Source organism: Arachis stenosperma, chromosome 7 (assembly GCF_014773155.1).
Source record: "Arachis stenosperma cultivar V10309 chromosome 7, arast.V10309.gnm1.PFL2, whole genome shotgun sequence".
Taxonomy (NCBI): domain Eukaryota; kingdom Viridiplantae; phylum Streptophyta; class Magnoliopsida; order Fabales; family Fabaceae; genus Arachis; species Arachis stenosperma.
In genome coordinates, this window is record NC_080383.1 from 36,588,608 (window position 1) to 36,611,414 (window position 22,807).

Sequence of the window (22,807 nt, forward strand, 5' to 3'; positions counted from 1 at the left end):
AGTGGTTCTCAAAACTTAGTGGCAGACCACTTGAGTCACCTTGAACATATTAAAAATGATTCCACTCCTATCAATGATGCATTTCCACTTGACAGCTTGCAAACAATATCTGAGGTGGTTCCTTGGTATGCACCTGTAGCTAATTATTTGGTTAGTCGCACCTTTTCCCCTAATTTTACTAAGCATCAAAGGGACAAGTTTAAAAGCGAGTCCAAGTATTATATATGGGATGACCCATATTTATGGAGATGTGGTGCTGACCAAATAATTAGAAGGTGTGTGCCACAATCAAAATTTCAGTCCATTTTAGAGGCCTGCCACTCTTCCGATAGTGGTGGACACTTTGGCCCTCAAAGAACTACTAGAAAAATTTTAGACTGTGGATTCTGGTGGCCCACAGTTTTTAAGGATGCTAGTATTTATTGTGACTCTTGCCCCCAATGTCAGAGATTTGAAAATATATCCAAGAGGAATGAGATGCCCCAACAACTTATGTTGTTCTGTGAAATTTTTGATGTTTGGGGTATTGACTTCATGAGTCCATTTCCAAATTCTAACGGTTTCTTATACATTTTGTTAGCTGTCGATTATATTTCTAAATGGGTGGAAGCAATTCCTACCTGCACTGATGGTCCTAACATTGTTGTCTCCTTTGTTTGAAATAATATTATCCGTCACTTTGGATCACCGCGAGCAATTGTGAGTGATCGAGGCACTCACTTTTGTAATAGAAGAATGACAAATCTGTTGAAGAAACAAGGTATCATTCACAAGGTAGTGACAGCTTACCATCCCCAAACCAATGGACAAGCCGAGGTGTCAAATAGGGAGATAAAGCGCATATTAGAGAAAATTATGAAGCCTCATAGGAAGGACTGGAGTGCTTGACTGGCAGATGCGCTTTGGGCCTATAGGACTGCATACAAGACACCCATCGGAATGAGTCCATTCCGCCACGTCTACGGGAAGGCTTGTCACCTTCCGATTGAGGTGGAATACAAGGCATACTGGGCGATGAAGGAATGTAACTTAGGACTGGGGGGAGCCGGCATTGAAAGGAAGCTGCAGCTGTAGGAATTAGAGTGCCTTTGACTAGAGGCGTACGAGAACTCACGGCTCTACAAGGAAAGGGTGAAGGCAGTGCATGACAGAAATATTAAGAGGATAGAGTTTAGAGGTGGGGATTTGGTCCTCCTCTACAACTCAAGGCTAAGACTCATGCCAGAAAAGTTAAGATCTGAATGGGAAGGACCCTACAGGATGGAAAAATCTGAGCCTTATGGAGTCTTCCACCTGAGCCATCTGTCAAGCCCCACATTCTTCAAGGTGAATGGCCACCGCATGAAGCTATATCATGGTGAGAAGATGAAGAGCAACAAGGAGTTGGAAATCTTCCTCTTGAAGGATCCAGCACAAGAAGAGGACTAAGCTCATAGACCGTCCAACTTAAGGATGTTAAAGAAAAGTTCTAGGTGGGAGGCAACCCACCATGGTATGATCTTCTATTTTTCTTAGTTTCATTTCATTCATACTAGTGTTACTTTCAGTATATATATAAAGAGCCTTCGACGCATACGCGTCTATGACGCGCACGCGTCCCTTGAGGTTCAATTTTTATAAAAACTTGTAGAGAGTTAGGTTGGAAGCATGCAGAAGGGGTGCTTGGCGCACCAGCAACCCCACGCGTACGCGTGATCTACGCGTACGCATCGCCTGCAAATTTGCCAATTCACGTGTAAGCATTCAGTACGCGTACGCATGGAATAAAAATCGGCGTAAATGAAGGTTTTTGCCAGAGAGAGAGAGAGTTGTGAAGCCATGGCGTTGGAATTGTGCGTCTGACACGTTCGATGGTCACGCATACGCGTGATTGGCGCTTACGCGTCACTTCCAGCCTTGTCAACCCACGCGTGCATGTAAGTGACACGTACGCGTGGGTGTGAAATTTAACAAAAATGCCAAAAAGTTACAGAGAGTTGCGCAGGAGTAGTCATGGAACCGCGCGTTTCGCACGGTAGTGGTCACGCGTACGCGTGACTGACGCTTACGCGTCCCTCACAATTAACCTCACCCACGCGTACGTGTGGGCGACGCGTGCGCGTCGTATACGCTGCGTCACTTACTTAGCACGCTGCCCTTTTCTGCATTTTTCAAACCTCTTTTCTTTTCTTTTCTTTTCAAATCCTAATTCTTTCTTCTTCTCCTTCTTACTCTCTTCTTCAATCTTCTTCTTCTCTCTTTCTTAACTTCTTCTTCCTCCATTTTTCTTACTCTTCTCTCACTCTCACTCTAAATTACTTCCCTATTTTCATCTTCTTCTTCTTAAGGTTCTTTTTCTTTCCCTATTCTACTTTCTATTTTTGCATTCTTATGTTGGTGATAGAGATTTATTTGGGTGATTGCTTTATTATGTATTTGCATGTGGATACTATGAGGAGTGATTTGACAATTGACATTATAGGTCTCATACATTCTTGGATTAATTACCCTGCTTTCAACTTTTAAAAGTGCATACCAAGTGTTTGTGAAAAAGCTCTTATAACATTATGATTTCTCTTTTATTTTATTTTTCTACTTTAATGCCTCTTTTTCACAAAACCTTAAAATCCATTGTGTATTGAGTATATTAGTCATTAATTGTCAACATAAAAGTGCTCATTACTTTGTTATATGTGATAATTATTTTTGCTATTGATACTTGAGCTATGCTTCTCATGCTTGTTACTTGCATGCCTTTAACCCTCTTGCATCTAGTTATTATGCTATGACTTCATGATGTTACTTGATGTCCTACTTGCATGTTGTCACGACCATGTATTTAAGACATTATCTTCTCCTTTGGCATTTATTATCACTTGAACTTTCCTCCTCCTGGGTTTTGGCTATTTAAATTTGATATCCGTTTTCTTTCTTTCTTTTCAGGATGGCCACCAAAAAGAGAAAAGAGAAAGCTTCTAACAAGACACCGGCAAGGAGAGGGACTAAAAGAGCACCGGATAAGGAACAACCCTCCACAACAGTCAAGCCACCTACTAAGAGGGTGAAGAGGATTATTCGAGTGGATGAAAGGGAAAAGGCATTTCCCGCCCGAGACTCTGCACGGTTCATCAACCGTTACTGTGAGCAGATGTATCCCATCTTGGCATAACGGAATTACAACAATAAGCACCTCCTCATTCTTCCGACACATTTTGTTGACTTTGTGGAACCTCGCATTGAAAGGAGACAATGGGGATTTTTAAGAAGGCAGCTGCAAGAGGTCAAATTGTCTTGGGTAGTTGAATTCTACTCCAACTTTCGCTCGCCCATCTTGCAGTCTGTCTATGTTTGCCAAAAGCAAGTCCCTATTTTTGAAGGTGCCATTCAAAGGGTATTGGATCTTTCACCTAGCCCAAGGGATTAGACACTTATCACGCAGCCCAGATAGAACGCCAAGCATACACCTTTGACTAGAAGAGCATCCTAGGTGCCATAGCTCTACCTGGCAGCAACTGGATCTATGGACAACACTAGGCTAAACCCAAGGGTATCTCCGCATCTGTACTTACCTTCGAAGCCCGTGTGTGGCTCAGATTCTATCGCATTATGTCCTTCCGAGCACCCATGAGTCAACCTTTACTACGGACATGGCAGTCCTCATATGGTACATTCTGACAGAGCAACCACTGAACTTGCCTCACCTCATCCGGCATGCCATGGAGCATGTACAAATAGCGGACAATCTACCCTTTCCCGCTTTAGTTATAGATTTAGTCTCTGCAGCGAGAGTCCCCTATCGGGCAGGCGACACGAAGGCCATAATTCCTAGAGATGATCAGTATGTCCCAAGCGGGAAGTACATCAGGCCTCCGGTATCTACTACAAGCCGGACTGAAGACCTGGCCCACAGCGCTCCTTCTCCCCCCACTCCACCATCATCCACACCACAGGAACCTTCAACCAATCAGCTGCTCTTTCAGATCCTTGAGAGGTTGGACCGGCAGGACCGACGGGCTAAGCGAATAGAGCGCCATAACAAGCGCCGATATCACTACCTGAAGGAGCTGATTGTTGGCACTCACCAACCTCGGGAAGAGACAGACACTCCGGACTCTACTTTGTCGCATAGCATGGAGAGCAATGATGAGCCAGACGGTGAAAGCGATGCTCCCAACACCACTCTTTTCATCACTGACGGCACGGAAGACCGTGCCAAGCCTTAAGTATAGGGAGGTCGGAATGACTTCCGGAGGTAACATCTCTCTATTCTTACACCAACATTTTGCTTTTCTTTTGTTACATAGAATAACTTGCATGACTAGTAGTAGTTGTTGCATTTAGGTACTACTTGTTTGACTGATATATTCTTTCTCAAGACACTATTCTATAGTATTCCATTAATTCAAATTGAAAATTTTGTTAAACTTGTTTGAAAATTTTAATTTGGAACATAGTTTAGAGCTAAGAACACACAACCTGTGAGATTTTGAGCTTAATTATATGGTTACATTATTTAACCTTGGTTTTTCTTCTTGTGTGTTTTCTTCTCTATGATTGCAATCTTTGCTTTGTTCTATTCTATATGTCCATTGTTTAGTGTACATTCATGCATACATGTGATTGAGGCCATTATTTGATATTAGCTTACTTATCCTAAATAGCGTACCATTTTATTTACCTTTGGTTGCCACTTTGAGCCTTTTAACCCCCACTTGTTCTTTATATTACCATATCACTAGCCTTAAGCAGAAAAACAATTAATTACCCTATTTAAGTCTTTGGTTAGCTTAAGATAGAGATTGTGTGTCAACTAAGTGTGAGAAAATGTGGAAACTATGGTTGATGAGAATGTGTTTTTACTCTTATTGACAAATATTGTTAATTCGGGTGCTCACTCGGGTAAAACTAGAAAAACAATATGCATTGATAAACTATGCTCTTAAAAAAGGGATAAATGGATAGGGGATAAATTTACCCCAATGTTAAGTTCAATAAAATAAGATCAATGCATATATATTGGAATCAAAACTAATACAAGAGTGTGTGAAATTTGGCAAAAATGAGAATTTGGGTAGCTAAGCATGATTTGAGAATTATATAGAGTGTGTGTATGTGTTAGGTGAATACTTGAGTTGGTCAAAGATTCAAATCATAGCTCACTTTGCCATACATATATCCTCACCCTTACCTTAGCCCCATTACAACCATGAAAAGCCCTCATGATATTTGCATTAGTACACTAAATATTTGTTGATTGGTTAGATGAAGAACAAAGTTTTAGAAAGCATGACTAGAGGAGACTAGAGTGGAATAACCCTAGACACTTGAGCGATTAGAGTGCATATACACTTCCAGTGAGGGTTCAATGCTCAACTCTATGTTCTCGGCTTTCATGAGCTTTCTTCTTACAAGTTTACTATTATCTTATTCTATTATTCGAATTAGTGGAATCTATTTATGTTTGTCTTGGAGAGCTTGCTTACTCTTTACCAAGTAGGTAGAAACATTTTAGCATGTAGTTGCATTCTTGTAGATAGGTTGCATTGTACAAGTCTCACATTTCCTCCTTTACTCTTTTGATTTTCTTGACCTTAGCATGAGGACATGCTAGTGTAAGTGTAGGGAGATTGATAAACCACTATTTTATAGGTTATCTTGTGCTAAATAGAGTAGATTTTATCAATCTTTTATACACTTATTCATATGAAATGCATGGTTTTACATTTTCCTTCCCAAATTGATGCTATGATTGAAAACATGCTTATTTGGCCTTTAATTGGCTATTTCTTAAATCCTCTCTTATTTCCATTCGATGCCGTGATATGTATGTTCAGTGTTTTCAGAGACTACAGGGCAGGAATGACTTAGAGGATGGAAAAGAAGTATGCAAAAGAGGAAAGAAGATAAGGAATTAAAGATCTCATGGGCAAGCAAAGACGCACACGCGCGAAGCACGCGTACACATGGTTAGAAGACAAAGCAATGACGCGCACACTAACTCTAGCACTTGTGAGTTAGAGTTAGTATACCCAATTAACCTTCCTTTGTAACTGCAAGAGAATAACTAATTGGAAGCAATAACTTTTGATATTATTATTACACTTGAGAAATTCAACGAGGATAGAAACTCCAATTAATTTTCTCCTAGCCAAGGCTTTCTCATTTTGAATACACAACACATCTTGTTATCATTCAGTGATCTAATTTTCAGTTATTTATTTTTCTAATTTCAACATCACAAATTTCTCAGAAAAATTCCTGATCAATAATTCGCACCTTATTTCAACTCGTTGGGAAATGACTTGGGAATCCTACTCCCAATATTTTATTCTGAATTGTGACACCCTTTTTAAATTGATAAGTGGAATTTTTCGCCGGTTAAGAACTGTACTTGCAACGCTATTCTTATTATAAATTCTTAATCGGCAATTTTCCGCCCGTCACCTCTCTCCAGAATCCAGCAATAGATTGTTAACATTATTTAAGTATCTAGAGGTAAGATAAAGGGTATGAAGTTTTGAAAGCATTATTAAAGAATTAGTGTAGAAGAATCTATAACTAAAGCAGCAACTATGTTTTTATAATGCATACAAATACCATAGGTCTTTAGGTAAAAAAATTTAAAAATTTGTCTAGTTTAAATGGTTGCTTATAAAGCTATCGCTTATCGAAGGAAGTGGACAAGATTTCCCAGACCCCATCGCTCGTTTACCATAGCCTCGCACACTCCCAATCCCTCGAAGTTTGATTCCTTTAGAAGCAACAAATTTAAATTGATTATAGATTAACCACTTGGAAATAACTGGAATGCCTTGCTGTAGTTGAAGATTATCCAGTGAGGCAAACAAATTACAACAAAATATTGTACCTGAAATAGCCAAGGTAGGAACTTTCATAAATGCACTCCCAAATGTACAAAGTTTTTTGAGGCATTTCTTCAAACTCCTTAAATTCACTCTCAAAAACTCAAAGAACTTCCATAAAAAAATTATACTAAATATTTGGATTCATTGTCAAACACAACATATGTATTCATTCGCATAACAATGAAAATTCTTAACTATAATTTTTTAGCTATAATTGAAAAGACAAATAAAAAAACAAATTCAGTGAAAGATAATAGAAGTTACTTGTGTAGTTGAAGTTTCTCTTCTTCGATCTGCAATAAGAAGCATCAATATCATGCAATTCAGATCGAAATGAGTAATTTCAATTGCAGATCATGAGAAGTTTCAATCAGTTGAGTGAAAAATACAATTAATTAGTGAGAAATACATTCAATTAGGTTTTAATGTCCTTTAACTGCTAATGCACTATTTTGGTTCCGAAGTGAAATGAAGAATTCGATAACTAAAATTTGTCTGAATTCCATAGTGCTAAACATATGGAATTTAATTGCCTGAAAATCTACTATGGTAATCAAAATTTACAAAAATTAACAAATATAGTAATCAAAATCAATGCATATATTAACATATTTCGTAATAAAAAAGCACTAAATTAGGGGTTGGCCATAAATTCATAACATAAATTAACACATTGAAAATGGAAGAATGACCTACCTACAGAGCGATGGTGAGTTGGTGACAATCACTGGGAGCGGAAAGCAGAGACACTTACAATAAGGAGGACAGAGGAGCAGCAATGATCACAGAGGCAACAATGACTTAGCAGAGCATATCAGCGACAAAATCAAAGGCTGCAGTCTCATCGGAGAGGTATCGAGAATCGAGATCGAGCGAGAGCGAGAGCGAAATTGGGATTGAAATCTAGCGAGATCGAGATCGAAGCAAACGCGTGAAGGAATAAGTGATTAGATCATAGCGTGAGCGAGATTTGAATGTGAGGAGTGAGACATTTTGATTTAATGACCAAGGATTTTTGCTTGTTCCTGTGAATGTGAATAAATGATTAGGAATAGGTAACATTTAAAAAAAGTAAATGTATTTGGTAATATTTTAGCATAAGTGTTACTTAAGATGTAATTTTGTTATAATTACTAACATTTTAATAAATATTAAGAGATAAATGTTACTAAATGTCTATAATGTAGTATTGTGTAATACTTTTATTATAGTGAAAATTTCACCACAATTGTGGTGGAGACTGAATGTAGATTGCATTGAAGGCAACTGAACTAGGATACATGACTGTGTCAACTTCTTCATTTCTTTTGTTGTTCTGTTTTCTGAAGTTTATGAGACAAAACGAAATTGCCTCTTAAATTTTTTGCTACACAGTTCAAATAGAAATCAAGTTTGAAGTTGGGTATTAAAGGCTTAATCCATTAAAGTAAAAGAAGGTCATAGATTCAACTCCCCATTCTCTAAGCCTTCTGTAACTGGTGCACGAAATTGCAATCACACTTTTGCAGTCCCGCACAACTAACCAGCAAGTGCACTGGGTCGTCCAAGTAATACCTTACGTGAGTAAGGGTCGATCCCAAGGAGATTGTCGGCTTGAAGCAAGCTATGGTTATCTTGTAACTCTTAGTCAGGATATCAAAAATTATCAAGACTGATTGTGAAAAGCAAAAGAACATGAAATAGGTACTTGTTTTGCAGTAATGGAGAATAGGTTGAGGTTTTGGAGATGCTCTATCTACTGAACCTCTGCTTTCCTACTGTCTTCTTCTTCAAGCACGCAAGGATCCTTCCATGGCAAGCTGTATGTAGGGTTTCACCGTTGTCAATGGCTACCTCCCATCCTCTCAGTGAAAATGTTCAACGCACCCTGTCACGGCACGACAATTCAGCTGTCGGTTCTCGATCATGTCGGAATAGAATCCAGTGATTCTTTTGCGTCTGTCACTAACGCCCCACAATCACGAGTTTGAAGCTCGTCACAGTCATTCAATCATTGAATCCTACTCAGAATACCACGGACAAGGTTTAGACCTTCTGGATTCTCTTGAATGCCGCCATCAATTCTAGCTTATACCACGAAGATTCTGGTTAAGGAATCCAAGAGATATCTACTCAATCTAAGATAGAACGGAGGTGGTTGTCAGGCACACGTTCATGGGTGAGAATGATGATGAGTGTCACGGATCAACACATTCATCAGGTTTAGGAACAAGTGATATCTTAGAATAGAAACAAGCGTGATTGAATGAAAAACAGTAGTAATTGCATTAATCCATCAAGATACAGCAGAGCTCCTCACCCCCAACCATGGGGTTTAGAGACTCATGCCGTAGAAGATACAATGAGAAACGTGTAAAGTGTCATGAGGTCCAGATACAATGTCAAAAGATCCTATTAATAGTGAACTAGTAACCTAGGGTTTACAGAATTGAGTAAATAACAGAAAAATCCACTTCCGGGCCCACTTGGTGTGTGCTTGGGCTGAGCATTGAAGTATTTTCGTGTAGAAACTCTTTCTGGAGTTAAACGCCAGCTTTTATGCCAGTTTGGGCATTTAACTCCAATTTGCATGCCAGTTCCAGCGTTAAACGCTGGGAATTCTGAAGCTGATTTGCAATGCCGGTTTGGGCCATCAAATCTCGGGCAAAGTATGGACTATTAAACATTGATGGAAAGCCCAGGATGTCTACTTTTTAACGCCGTTGAGAGCGCGCCAATTGGGCTTCTGTAGCTCCAGAAAATCCACTTCGAATGCAGAGAGGTCAGAATCCAACAGCATCTGCAGTCCTTTTCAGCCTCTAAATCAGATTTTTGCTCAGGACCCTCAATTTCAGCCAGAAAATATCTGAAATCACAGAAAAACACACAAACTCATAGTAAAGTCCAGAAAAGTGAATTTTAACTAAAAACTAATAAAAATATAATAAAAACTAACTAAAATATACTAAAAACATGCTAAAAATAATGCCAAAAAGCGTATAAATTATCCGCTCATCACAACACCAAACTTAAATTGTTGCTTGTCCCCAAGCAACTGAAAATCAAAATAGAATAAAAAGAAGAGAATATACTATAGACTCCAAAATATCAAAGAAACTTAGCTCCAATTAGATGAGCGGGACTAGTAGCTTTTTGCTTCCGAACAGTTTTGGCATCTCGCTTTATCCTTTGAAGTTTAGAATGATTGGCATCTATAAGAACTCAGAACTCAGATAGTGTTATTGATTCTCCTAGTTAAGTATGATGATTCTTGAACATAGCTACTTTATGAGTCTTGGCTGTGGCCCAAAGCACTCTGTCTTCCAGTATTACCACCGGATACATGCATGCCACAAACACATAATTGGGTGAACCTTTTCAGATTGTGACTCAGCTTTGCTAGAGTCCCCAATTAGAGGTGCCCAGGGTTCTTAAGCACACTCCTTTTTTCCTTGGATCACAACTTTATTTCTTTTTTTTTCTCTTTCCCCTTTTTTTTCGTTTTTCTCCTTCTTTTTTTCTTTTTTTTTTGTATTCACTACTTTTTTTTTGCTTCAAGAATCATTTTGATGATTTTTCAGATCCTCAATAATAGTTCTCCCTTTCCATCATTCTTTCAAGAGTCAACAATTTTAACATTCTTAAAACAACAAATTCGAAAGACATATGCACTGTTCAAGCATTCATTCAGAAAACAAAAAGTATTGTCACCACATCAAGCTAATTCAACTAGTTTCAGAGATAAATTCGAAATCCTGTACTTCTTGTTCTTTTGTGATTAAAGCCTTTTTTCATTTAAGAGAGGTGATGGATTCATAGGACATTTATAGCTTTAAGACATGAACTTTAAATTTTATTAATCATGAACTAAGAACAAGACTCAAAAATAGATATAAGATAAGATTAATAATAATAGAAGACAAAAACTTTAATAGGCTCCTAATGATAGAGATTATCACAGAGTTAGGACTCAACAACCTTGATTTTGAGAAGTAGATGCTCCCTCCACTTGAGGGGAGAGCTTTTGGCGTTTCATCTCTTGAAGTTCACGCCCCTGCTTCTCTTGTTCCTTCAGCAATTTGCAGAGCATGCAGTTCTGATTCTGCTGTTCTTCCTTAAGTTGCTCCATTGTTTCTTGCAACTTGGTGATAGATGCTTCTAGGCTGGCCCAGTAGTCAATTTCAGGAAATTCAGGGAGGAACTCCTGCGCCCTCTTTTTGATAGAATTGTCTTGCATTTGTCCTTCCATTGACTTCTTGGTGATTGGATGTTCAATGGGTATGAATTTATCTACTCCCATCTTCACCCCAGCCTCTTTACAGAGCAAGGAGATCAAGCTTGGGTAAGCCTGTTTGGCTTCAGTGGAATTCTTATTTGCAATTGTGTAGATCTCACAAGCAATCAGATGATGAACCTCCACTTCTTTTCCAAGCATAATGCAATGAATCATCACTGCTCTCTTGATGGTGACCTCAGAACGGTTGCTAGTGGGCAATATGGAGCGCCCAATAAAGTCTAGCCAACCTCTTACAATTGGTTTGAGGTCTCCCCTCTTGAGTTGGTTTGGGACACCTTTTGAATTGGTTATCCATTTAGTTCCAGGGAGGCATATGTCCTCTAGAACTTGATCCAACCCTTTATCTGCTCTCACCATCCTCCTATTAAAGGATTCAGGATCATCTTGCAGTTGAGGCAATTTGAAGACCTCTCTTATTTTGTCCAGATGGAAGTAAATAATTCTCCCTCTAACCATGGTTCTGTAGGTATGAAAAGCAGTTCCAGTCATTCTCTGCTTATCTGTCAGCCACAGATTTGAGTAGAATTCCTGAACCATGTTCCTTCCAACCTTTTGTCTCAGGGTTGGTTAGAACTTCCCATCCTCTGTTTCGAATTTGCTCTTGGATCTCGGATATCATCTTCTTTCAGATTGAATTTGACTTCCGGGATCACTGACCTCAGACCCATTATTTTGGGTAATGGTCTGCATGTTCTTTGGTTAAGAACTTCTCTTGACTCCAAACATCCTTTGGATTATTCTCTTTCTTACCTCTTGAATTGGTTTGTTTTCCTCTAGGAGCCATGATCTTGATAAATCTTGGCCTAGTGATCACGGAAAGCACACCAAACTTAGAGGTTTGCTTGTCCTCAAGCAAAAGAGGTAAAGAGGGAGAGAAAGGAGAGCAAATTCGAATGGTGTGGGGAAGGAGGGTGGCCGAATGTGTTTAAATAGGAGAGGAGGAGAGATTTTTGAAAATTTGAAGGAGATTTGAGAAGATATGGAAAAAATTTGAGGAGATAATTGAGTTTTTTGAAAGAGTCTAGGAAATGATTTGAAGTAGATTTGAAGAAGATTCTAACTTTTGAAATTGAAAGGTGAATGATGAAGGTTTGTAATGTGTTTATGTAAAAAGATATGGTTTAAAACAAGAAAGTTTGAAAAAAAATTTGAATTGGGAACGAAATCTCCTCCCCCTGCCTTTCTGGTGTTAAACGCCCAGAATGGTATCCATTCTGGCGTTTAACGCCCATTTGGTGGCCTATTTGGGCGTTTAACGCCCAGCCAGGTATCCTGGCTGGCGTTAAATGCCAGAAATCCCTTTATCACTGGGCGTTTTGCTAAACGCCCAGGATGCTGCACACCTGGCGTTAAATGCCCAGAATGGTGCCCATTTTGGCGTTTAACACCCAAAATGGCACAATTACTGGCGTTAAACGCCCAGAATGGTGCCCATTCTGGCGTTTAACGCCCAAAGTACCTCTTACTGGCGTTTTTTCGCCAGTAAGCTCTTTTTCTCTGCTTTTCGCACTGAATCCTTCTGTAACTCTGTGAATTCCTTCAAATTTGATAATTGCCCTTTAAGAATATGTATCAACCTTGACTAAACAGAACAGATACCCTTCTAATCACTGGGTTGCCTCCCAGCAAGCGCTTCTTTATTCTCTTTAGCTGGACCTTCACTGAGAATTACTCAAGTCTCAGTTTTGAGCATTCTTGCTCAAAATTGCTTTCAAGATAATGCTTGATCCTCTGTCCATTAACAATGAACTTCTTGTCAGAATCAGTATCCTGAAGCTCAACATATCCATATGGTGATACTCCTGTAATCACATACGGACCCCTCCAGCGGGATTTAAGTTTTCCTGGGAATAATCTGAGCCTAGAGTTGAAGAGCAGGACTTTTTGTCCTGGCTCAAAGACTCTGGATGACAACTTCTTGTCATGCCACTTCTTTGCCTTTTCCTTATAAATTTTTGCATTTTCAAAGGCATTGAGTCTGAATTCCTCTAGCTCATTTAGCTGGAGCAATCTTTTTTCACCAGCTAACTTAGCATCCATATTTAGGAATCTGGTTGCCCAGTAGGCTTTATGTTCCAGTTCCACGGGCAAATGACAGGCCTTTCCATACACCATTTGGTATGGAGAGGTTCCTATAGGAGTCTTATATGCTGTTCTATATGCCCACAGAGCATCGTCCAAGCTCTTTGCCCAATCCTTTCTACGGGCAATAACAGTCCATTCCAGGATTCTTTTGAGCTCTCTGTTAGAGACCTCAGCTTGCCCATTTGTCTGTGGATGATACGGAGTTGCTACTTTGTGGCTAATTCCATATCTAACCATAGCAGAGTACAGTTGTTTATTGCAGAAATGGGTGCCTCCATCACTGATCAGTACTCTGGGAACACCAAATCTGCTGAAGATTTATTTCTAGAGGAATTTCAGCACGATTTTGGTATCATTATTGGGTGTGGCAATTGCTTCCACCCATTTAGATACATAGTCTACTGCCACTAGAATATAAGTGTTTGAGTATGATGGTGGGAAGGGACCCATGAAGTCAATTCCCCATACATCAAACAATTCAATCTCTAAGATCCCTTGCTGAGGCATGGCGTAACCATGAGGCAAGTTGTCAGCTCTTTGGCAACTGTCACAGTTACGCACAAACTCTCGGGCATCTCTGTAGAGAGTAGGCCATTAGAATCCGCATTGGAGGACCTTGGTTGCTGTTCGCTCTCCTCCAAAGTGTCCTCCATATTGTGATCCATGGCAATGCCACAGGATTCTTTATGCTTCCTCTCTGGGTACACATCTGCGGATTATTCCGTCTGCACATCTCTTAAAGAGATATGGTTCATCCCATAGGTAGTACTTAGCATCTGAAATTAATTTCTTTCTTTGCACTCTACTGTACTCCTGGGGTATGAACCTCACAGCTTTATAATTTGTAATATCTGCAAACCATGGAGCTTCCTGAATGGCAAAGAGTTACTCATTTGGGAAGGTCTCAGAGATCTCAGTAGAAGGGAGGGACGCCCCAGCTACTGGTTCTATTCGGGACAGATGATCAGCTACTTGGTTCTCTGTCCCTTTTCTGTCTCTTATTTCTATATCAAACTCTTGCAGAAGCAACACCCATCTTATGAGCCTGGGTTTTGAATCCTGCTTTGTGAGTAAGTACTTAAGAGTAGCGTGGTCAGTGTACACAATCACCTTTGATCCTACCAGATAGGATCTAAACTTGTCAATGGCATAGACCACTGCAAGTAACTCTTTTTCTGTGGTTGTGTAATTCTTCTGTGCGTCATTTAGAACACGGCTGGCATAATAAATGACGTGCAGAAGCTTGTTATGCCTCTATCCCAACACTGCACCAATGGCATGGTCACTGGCATCACACATTAATTCGAATGGTAATGTCCAGTCTGGTGCAGAGATAACTGGTGCTGTGACCAGCTTAGCTTTCAGGGTCTCAAATGCCTGCAAACACTGTGTGTCAAACACAAATGGTGTGTCAGCAGCCAGCAGGTTACTCAGAAGTTTTGCAATTTTCGTAAAATCCTTTATAAACCTTCTGTAGAATCCTGCATGCCCCAGAAAGCTTCTGATTGCCTTAACATTGGCAGGTGGTGGTAATTTTTCAATTACCTCTACCTTTGCCTTATCCACCTCTATACCCCTGCTTGAAATTTTGTGCCCAAGGACAATTCCTTCAATCACCATAAAGTGACATTTTTCCCAGTTTAAAACCAGGTTAGTCTCTTGGCACCTTTTCAGGACAAGTGCTAAGTGGTTAAGACAGGAGCTGAATGAGTCTCCATATACTGAGAAGTCATCCATGAAAACTTCCAGGAATTTCTCCACCATATTAGAGAAGATGGATAGCATGCATCTCTGAAAGGTTGCAGGAGCATTACACAGACCAAAAGGCATCCTTCTGTAGGCAAACACGCCAGAAGGGCAAGTGAATGCTGTTTTCTCTTGGTCCTGAGGATCTACTGCAATCTGATTGTAGCCTGAATAGCCATCCAAAAAGCAGTAATAGTCATGACCAGCTAGTCTTTCTAGCATCTGGTCTATGAATGGTAAAGGAAAATGATCCTTTCTGGTGGATGTATTGAGCCTTCTGTAGTCAATACACATGCACCACCCTGTGACTGTTCTTGTAGGAACCAGTTCATTCTTTTCATTATGAACTACTGTCATGCCTCCCTTCTTGGGGACAACTTGGACAGGGCTCACCCAGGGGCTATCAGAAATAGGATAAATAATCCCAGCCTCTAGTAATTTAGTGACCTCTTTCTGCACCACCTCCTTTATGGCTGGATTTAGCCGCCTTTGTGGTTGGACCACTGGTTTGGCATTATCCTCCAATAGGATCTTGTGCATGCATCTTGCTGGGCTAATGCCCTTAAGATCACTTATGGACCACCCAAGAGCTGTCTTGTGTGTCCTTAGCACTTGAATCAGTGCTTCCTCTTCATGTGGACTTAAAGCAGAGCTTATAATCACTGGAAAAGTGTCACCTTCTCCCAGAAATGCATACTTCAGGGATGGTGGTAGTGGTTTGAGTTCAGGTTTGGGAGGCTTATCCTCCTCCTGAGGAATTTTCAAAAATTCTTTTGTTTCCTCTGGCTCTTCCTGATCAGGCTGAGCATCCTTGAAGATGTCCTCAAGCTCTGATTCTAAACTTTCAGTCATATTGACCTCTTCCACTAAAGAGTCAATAATGTCAGCGCCCATGCAGTCATTTGGTGTGTCTGGATGCTGCATAGCTTTTACAGCATTCAACTTGAACTCATCCTCATTGACTCTCAGGGTTACTTCCCTTTTTTGTACATCAATGAGAGTTCGTCCAGTTGCTAGGAAAGGTCTTCCTAGAATGAGAGTTGCACTCTTGTGCTCCTCCATTTCCAGCACTACAAAGTCAGTTGGAAAGGCAAATGGCCCAACCTTGACAATCATGTCCTCAATTATGCCTGATGGATATTTAATGGAGCCATCAGCAAGTTAGAGGCATATCCGGGTTGGTTTGACTTCTTCAGTCAACCCAAGCTTTCTGATAGTAGATGCAGGTATTAGATTGATGCTTGCTCCAAGATCACACAGGGCTATCTTGGTGCAAGCACCTTCTAATGTGCATGGTATCATAAAGCTTCCTGGATCTTGAAGCTTTTCTGGTAAGCTTTTCAGAATGACTGCATTGCATTCTTCAGTGAGAAATACTTTTTCAGTTTCTCTCCAATCCTTCTTATGACTTAAGATCTCTTTCATGAACTTAGCATAAGAAGGTATTTGCTCAAGTGCCTCTGCAAACAGAATCTTTATTTCAAGAGTCCTTAGGTAGTCTGCAAAGCGGGCAAATTGCTTATCCTGCTCCGCTTGGCGGAGTTTCTGAGGATAAGGCATCTTGGCTTTATATTCTTCAACCTTGGTTGCTGCAGGTTTATTCCTAACAGAAGTGGTTGGAAAAGCCTTTTTAGAGGGGTTACTATCAGCACTCTCAGGTGTCTGGTTCCCCTTTTGCGTTTGAACGCCAGGATTGGGTGGAAAATGGGCGTTTAACGCCAACTTTTCCCCCTTTTCTGGCGTTTGATTGCCAATAGTATTCCTCTCTGGGCTCTTACTGTCCTCAGAGGGATTTTGGATAGTGGTTTAGCTATCCTCTGTCAATTGTTCCTTTATTGACTTTTTGCTACTTTGAGCAGTGTTATTCAATGTCTTCCCACTTCTCAGTTGAACTGTTTGGCATTCTTCTGTTATCTGTTTAGACAGTTGCTGTTTTGCCTGATTCAACTGTAATTCTATGTCCTTGTTAGCAATTCTAGTCTCTTGGAGCATTTCTTTAAATTCTGCTAACTGTTTTGTTATCAGGTGTAATTGTTGATTAAGCTCAACCATCTGTTCTTGAGGATTAGGATCAGTGGCTAATGCCATAACTTCCTTTTGTGTAGAGGATTCATTGCTAGAGTACAAATGTTGATTTCTAGTAACAGTATCTATAAGCTCTTGAGCTTCCTCAATCGTCTTCCTCATATGTATAGATCCACCAGCTGAGTGGTCTAGAGACATCTGAGCTTTTTCTGTAAGCCCATAGTAGAAGATGTCTAACTGTACCCACTCTGAAAACATTTCAGAGGGGCATTTTCTTAGCATACCTCTATACCTCTCCCAAGCATTATAAAGGGATTCATTATCCTCTTGTTTAAAGCCTTGGATGTCCAGCCTTAGCTGTGTCATCCTTTTTGGAGGGTAAAATTGATTCAGGAATTTGTTTGATAGCTGTTTCCATGTCTTTATTCTTGCTGTAGGTTGGTTATTCAACCACCTCTTAGCTTGATCTTTTACAGCAAATGGAAACAGTAATAATCTGTAGACATCCTGATCCACCTCTTTATCACGTACTGTGTCAGCAAGTTGTAAGAATTGTGCCAGAAACTCAGTAGGTTCTTCCTGTGGAAGACCGGAATACTGGCAATTTTGCTGCACCATGATAATGAGTTGAGGGTTTAGCTCAAAGCTGCTTGCTTTGATGGGAGGTATACAGATGCTACTCCCATATGCAGCTGTAATGGGGTTAGCATATGACCCCAGAGTCCTTTTGGACTGTTCATTCCCACTTATGTCCATGATGGAGAAAAGGGAATTGATGTAAATAGTAATCAAGATATATATGTATATATATTTTTTTGAAAAGAGGAAAGATAAAGACAACAAAGGGACACCAAACTTAAAATTTTTCAGAAAAGCAAACATGAATTTTCGAAAACCTAAAGAAAAACACAAAGAAGACACCAAACTTAGAATTTTTTTAAAAGATCAAAAAGGGACTAAGGACATGCAAATTCGAAAATTAAAAGAAAAACAAAAGCATGCAATTGACACCAAACTTAAAATATGAAACTACACTCAAATAAAAGACTCTAAACCAACAAAAATAAAACAGTCCTAATCTAAGCAACAAGATAAACCGTCAGTTGTCCAAACTTGAACAATCCCCGGCAACGGCGCCAAAAACTTGGTGCACGAAATTGCAATCACACTTTTGCAATCCCGCACAACTAACCAGCAAGTGCACTGGGTCGTCCAAGTAATACCTTACGTGAGTAAGGGTCGATCCCACGGAGATTGTCGGCTTGAAGCAAGCTATGGTTATCTTGTAACTCTTAGTCAGGATATCAAAAATTATCAGGATTGATTGTGAAAAGCAAAAGAACATGAAATAGGTACTTGTTTTGCAGTAATGGAGAATAGGTTGAGGTTTTGGAGATGCTCTGTCTACTGAATCTCTGCTTTCCTACTGTCTTCTTCTTCAAGCACGCAAGGATCCTTCCATGGCAAGCTGTATGTAGGGTTTCACCATTTTCAATGGCTACCTCCCATCCTCTCAGTGAAAATGTTCAACGCACCCTGTCACGGCACGGCTATTCAGCTGTCGGTTCTCGATCATGTCGGAATAGAATCCAGTGATTCTTTTGCGTCTGTCACTAACGCCCCACAATCGCGAGTTTGAAGCTCATCACAGTCATTCAATCATTAAATCCTACTCGGAATACCACAGACAAGGTTTAGACCTTCCGGATTCTCTTGAATGCCGCCATCAATTCTAGCTTATACCACGAAGATTCTGGTTAAGGAATCCAAGAGATATCTACTCAATCTAAGATAGAACGGAGGTGGTTGTCAGGCACACGTTCATGGGTGAGAATGATGATGAGTGTCACAGATCAACACATTCATCATGTTTAGGAACAAGTGATATCTTAGAATAGAAACAAGCGTGATTGAATGAAAAACAGTAGTAATTGCATTAATCCATCAAGATACAGCAGAGCTCCTCACCCCCAACAATGGGGTTTAGAGACTCATGCTGTAGAAGATACAATGAGAAACGTGTAAAGTGTCATGAGGTCCAGATACAATGTCAAAAGATCCTATTAATAGTGAACTAGTAACCTAGGGTTTACAGAATTGAGTAAATGACAGAAAAATCCACTTCCAGGCCCACTTGGTGTGTGCTTGGGCTGAGCATTGAAGTATTTTCGTGTAGAGACTCTTTCTGGAGTTAAACGCCAGCTTTTATGCCAGTTTGGGCGTTTAACTTCAATTTGCATGCCAGTTCCAGCGTTAAACGCTGGGAATTCTGAAGCTGATTTGCAATGCCGGTTTGGGCCATCAAATCTCGGGCAAAGTATGAACTATTATACATTGCTGGAAAGCCCAGGATGTCTACTTTCCAACGCCGTTGAGAGCGCGCCAATTGGGCTTCTGTAGCTCCAGAAAATCCACTTCGAGTGCAGGAAGGTCAGAATCCAACAGCATCTGCAGTCCTTTTCAGCCTCTAAATCAGATTTTTGCTCAGGACCCTCAATTTCAGCCAGAAAATATCTGAAATCATAGAAAAACACACAAACTCATATTAAAGTCCAGAAAAGTGAATTTTAACTAAAAACTAATAAAAATATAATAAAAACTAACTAAAATATACTAAAAACATGCTAAAAATAATGCCAAAAAGCGTATAAATTATCCGCTCATCAGTAACCTTCAAAGACAAATAACCCTCTCTCCAGCCACCATTTAAACGCTGCTTAGACAGCAGAAATTCACAAGTTTTACAGATGGCTGGAGAATCATTTTAATTCTTTCCAATAGCAATCAACCTATTTATCCCAAACCATGTGGCATAGGTGAAGCAAAATCCCCATGAACCATACCTGTTAAGTAGATTTAGGTGGTTTAGAGTTTTACTAAACTAACAAAGTTCCATTCATGCTATAAGCAAGAGAGCGAAACCACAACATGAATAAATCAACTATCAAATCAATAGAGAAAACTTGAAAATAGTGGTTTCCAAAAAGGGAGTAGCAAACCATGAACCATCCGAAGCTTGAAAGCTTTCAATATATGCAGTGGCTTTTTTAATACAGCGGCTTATTTCTTCTGGGCGATGCATGAGATATAATTTCCAAAATGATGCCAATGCTTGCAGAGAGGCTGATGTACATTTCACATAACTATATAGGACATAGCAAATAGAAATATTAAAAGATTCAAATGATGGGTTAATGGATAGGAAGAGCAATAACTATATCGCTTTCTGCTGGATTTATTATCTGACAAAAGAGAAAGCATTCATCTAAGTGTGTATCAATGACAATAAAAAATATTAAATAAACACCGTTAGATACAGCTAAGATAACCACGAAAAAAGATAGCCAGGAATGTGTGGAAATAGCCATCAACTCCTCATCCTCCAAATATGATTTATCTCAATACCAAATAATAAGAGCTTTTATAGTGTCATGTTCTCACAATTAACATTCTGTTGAGGTATTCTCTTAACCCAATTAAACATAAAGTATAATCTGAATAAAAATTAATCAAATATATAGACAAAATCTGAATTAAAATCCTTAACTCTAAACAGCCACAATTAAATTGAATTAATCAAAAATAAAGACAAAAACTTAACAAACAATCTTTATAATAGTGTAAAAGATGGGCTTTATTTCTTTTTGTGTTCTTTTTCCTCCTGCCCTTTCTTTAACCTCTCCTACAAATCATCCATTGTACATGCTCAGTGCAGATTTTTCAAGAATAGAGCAACTAAGATTACATAATAGAAACTTAACCAACAGCAACAAATGAAGTTTGAGTTCACATTGACTCCAAATACTCGTCATAAGGAACTTCCCAAGAGAAAAACAACATTTATCAGCTGGAAAGAACCTGACTTGTAAAGAAGGTTCAATTGGGACCATTCACATCCGATGCATAGGCTAATCATGGCTTAATATTCTCATATCCATCATAAAAATAACTAAGTTATTCTAAGGCACATTAATTCTAATTACATGATTGTACTTACTTGACTGCAGTTTGAAATCAAATGATCCTCTTACAAGAACAGTCATAAAAAAATTAATAAAATATCTTAGGCCTCTAGCATACCAATAATGTTCATTATTGTTACAACTTGGAGCTTGGGCAAAATTAAATTTGAAAAGCAAACACGACACAACCCCACATAGGTAAACGCCATCAAATTAGAGGAAGCAAGTAATGAAATCTACCTTTGTTTTAATGAGTATAATATCTCAACACCCTCATGGTGGAGAACAAGCTTATCAAGTGCCAGTACAACATATCCAAGAAAATAACAAATCAATAAATTGTACAATACCCATGTCATCGTCGGTCAAGCAGCAAAATTAAATTTGAAAAGCAAACAAGACATACCATCAATGAAGCCAAGCAATTACTGAGTATAAAAAATGTGCAAAACCAATTTCAAAGTGCATAGAAAGAAAGTTTAGAACAAATCAAACCAAAAAGAACAAACCAGAAGTATAAGCAGAGCAGAAAGAAAGAGGCACCAATAGCAAGCAAAAGCTAAAATAGAGGCGCGGAGTCTGAATCTGCAGATCCAAAGACGAAAGGCTCGTCCGACGTGGAGCTTTGGCAAAGGATCTGAATCAGAAGAAGCAGACGTAGGAAAGTAGCTAGAACAGATCTGAATTTGCGATGGGTACGTCGATGAAGGTTGGAGGCGATGGAGGCTGGAATCTATCACCGATAGTACCTCATGGAAGAAGGTTAGGGTTAGCATGGTTTGGGAATATTTTTCCAAAGAGAGGAAAGAGGGAAAAGGGTGTGTCTGATAGTAGCGGCGTCAAAGTGGTAACACATGAAAAAATGAGACTAAGGGAAGGGGAGATTGAAATATCACCAAAGAAAAGGTAGATTAGCTGCTCTTCCAGCGTTCACCACTAAAACCGCTGGAAAACCATCAGATAGTGGCGGTTGTCAAAACAGCTGTTAATTGTTCGCCGCTATCTTCCATTTTTGTAGTAGTGAAATAAGTAGAACAGAGTTAGATTTAAAAACCTTAGATAGCCCACCTTATATTATGGTTTTAAACTTTAACTCTAAGCTTTATATTTGAGTGTCGAAGTTCTAAGATTGCCTTTGCCTTTTCCGAGACCTTTTATATTAACTATGTGGGCACCTTTACCATGCTGAGAACCCCTGTTCTCATTCCATACATGTTATTTTTCAGATGTAGGTCGGGCGGCACCGCACTGAGCATTCTAGAGACTCTGTGGAAGCGAAGAACTCTTGGAACTCAGGGTTGTATTTTATTTATGTTTACACATGTATATAGATTCTCCACCTTGTATATGTTATATTTTGTCCATCTAGAGATTGACTTGGAGAAAAAGGTTTGTAGCTTGGGTTTAGGGTATTGTCTGGCCGGCCTTTGCTTCGCAGGTCGAGTTTAGAGCTTGATTATATTTACCGGTTGGAATCTTGTATATATCTGTCTCTTGGTTTTCTGTATAAGCTTTTCATCTTATCATTGACCATGAGCGTTGTACCTTTGTTTTTATTTTGATTGTACCATTTTTTTGAAGGTTCCTAGTTATATTGCTCTTATCACATATATAAGTATTTTTACTTTCAGAGGTCGTAGTGCCTCGTCACCCCTGATTTACGTCCTAGGCATAAAACTCTGTGTAGTAGGGTATTACAATTATCGGCGGACGAAAAAATTATCCGGTAAAAATTTATATGGTTAGATTTATTCCGATGGTAAACATTTTACCTGCTGATTCTTTTGGTAAATTCACCAGTTAATCCGATGATATCCGACGAATTTCTTGTAGTGCCATTAGAAGTAATTTTTTTTTCCAGATTTTTT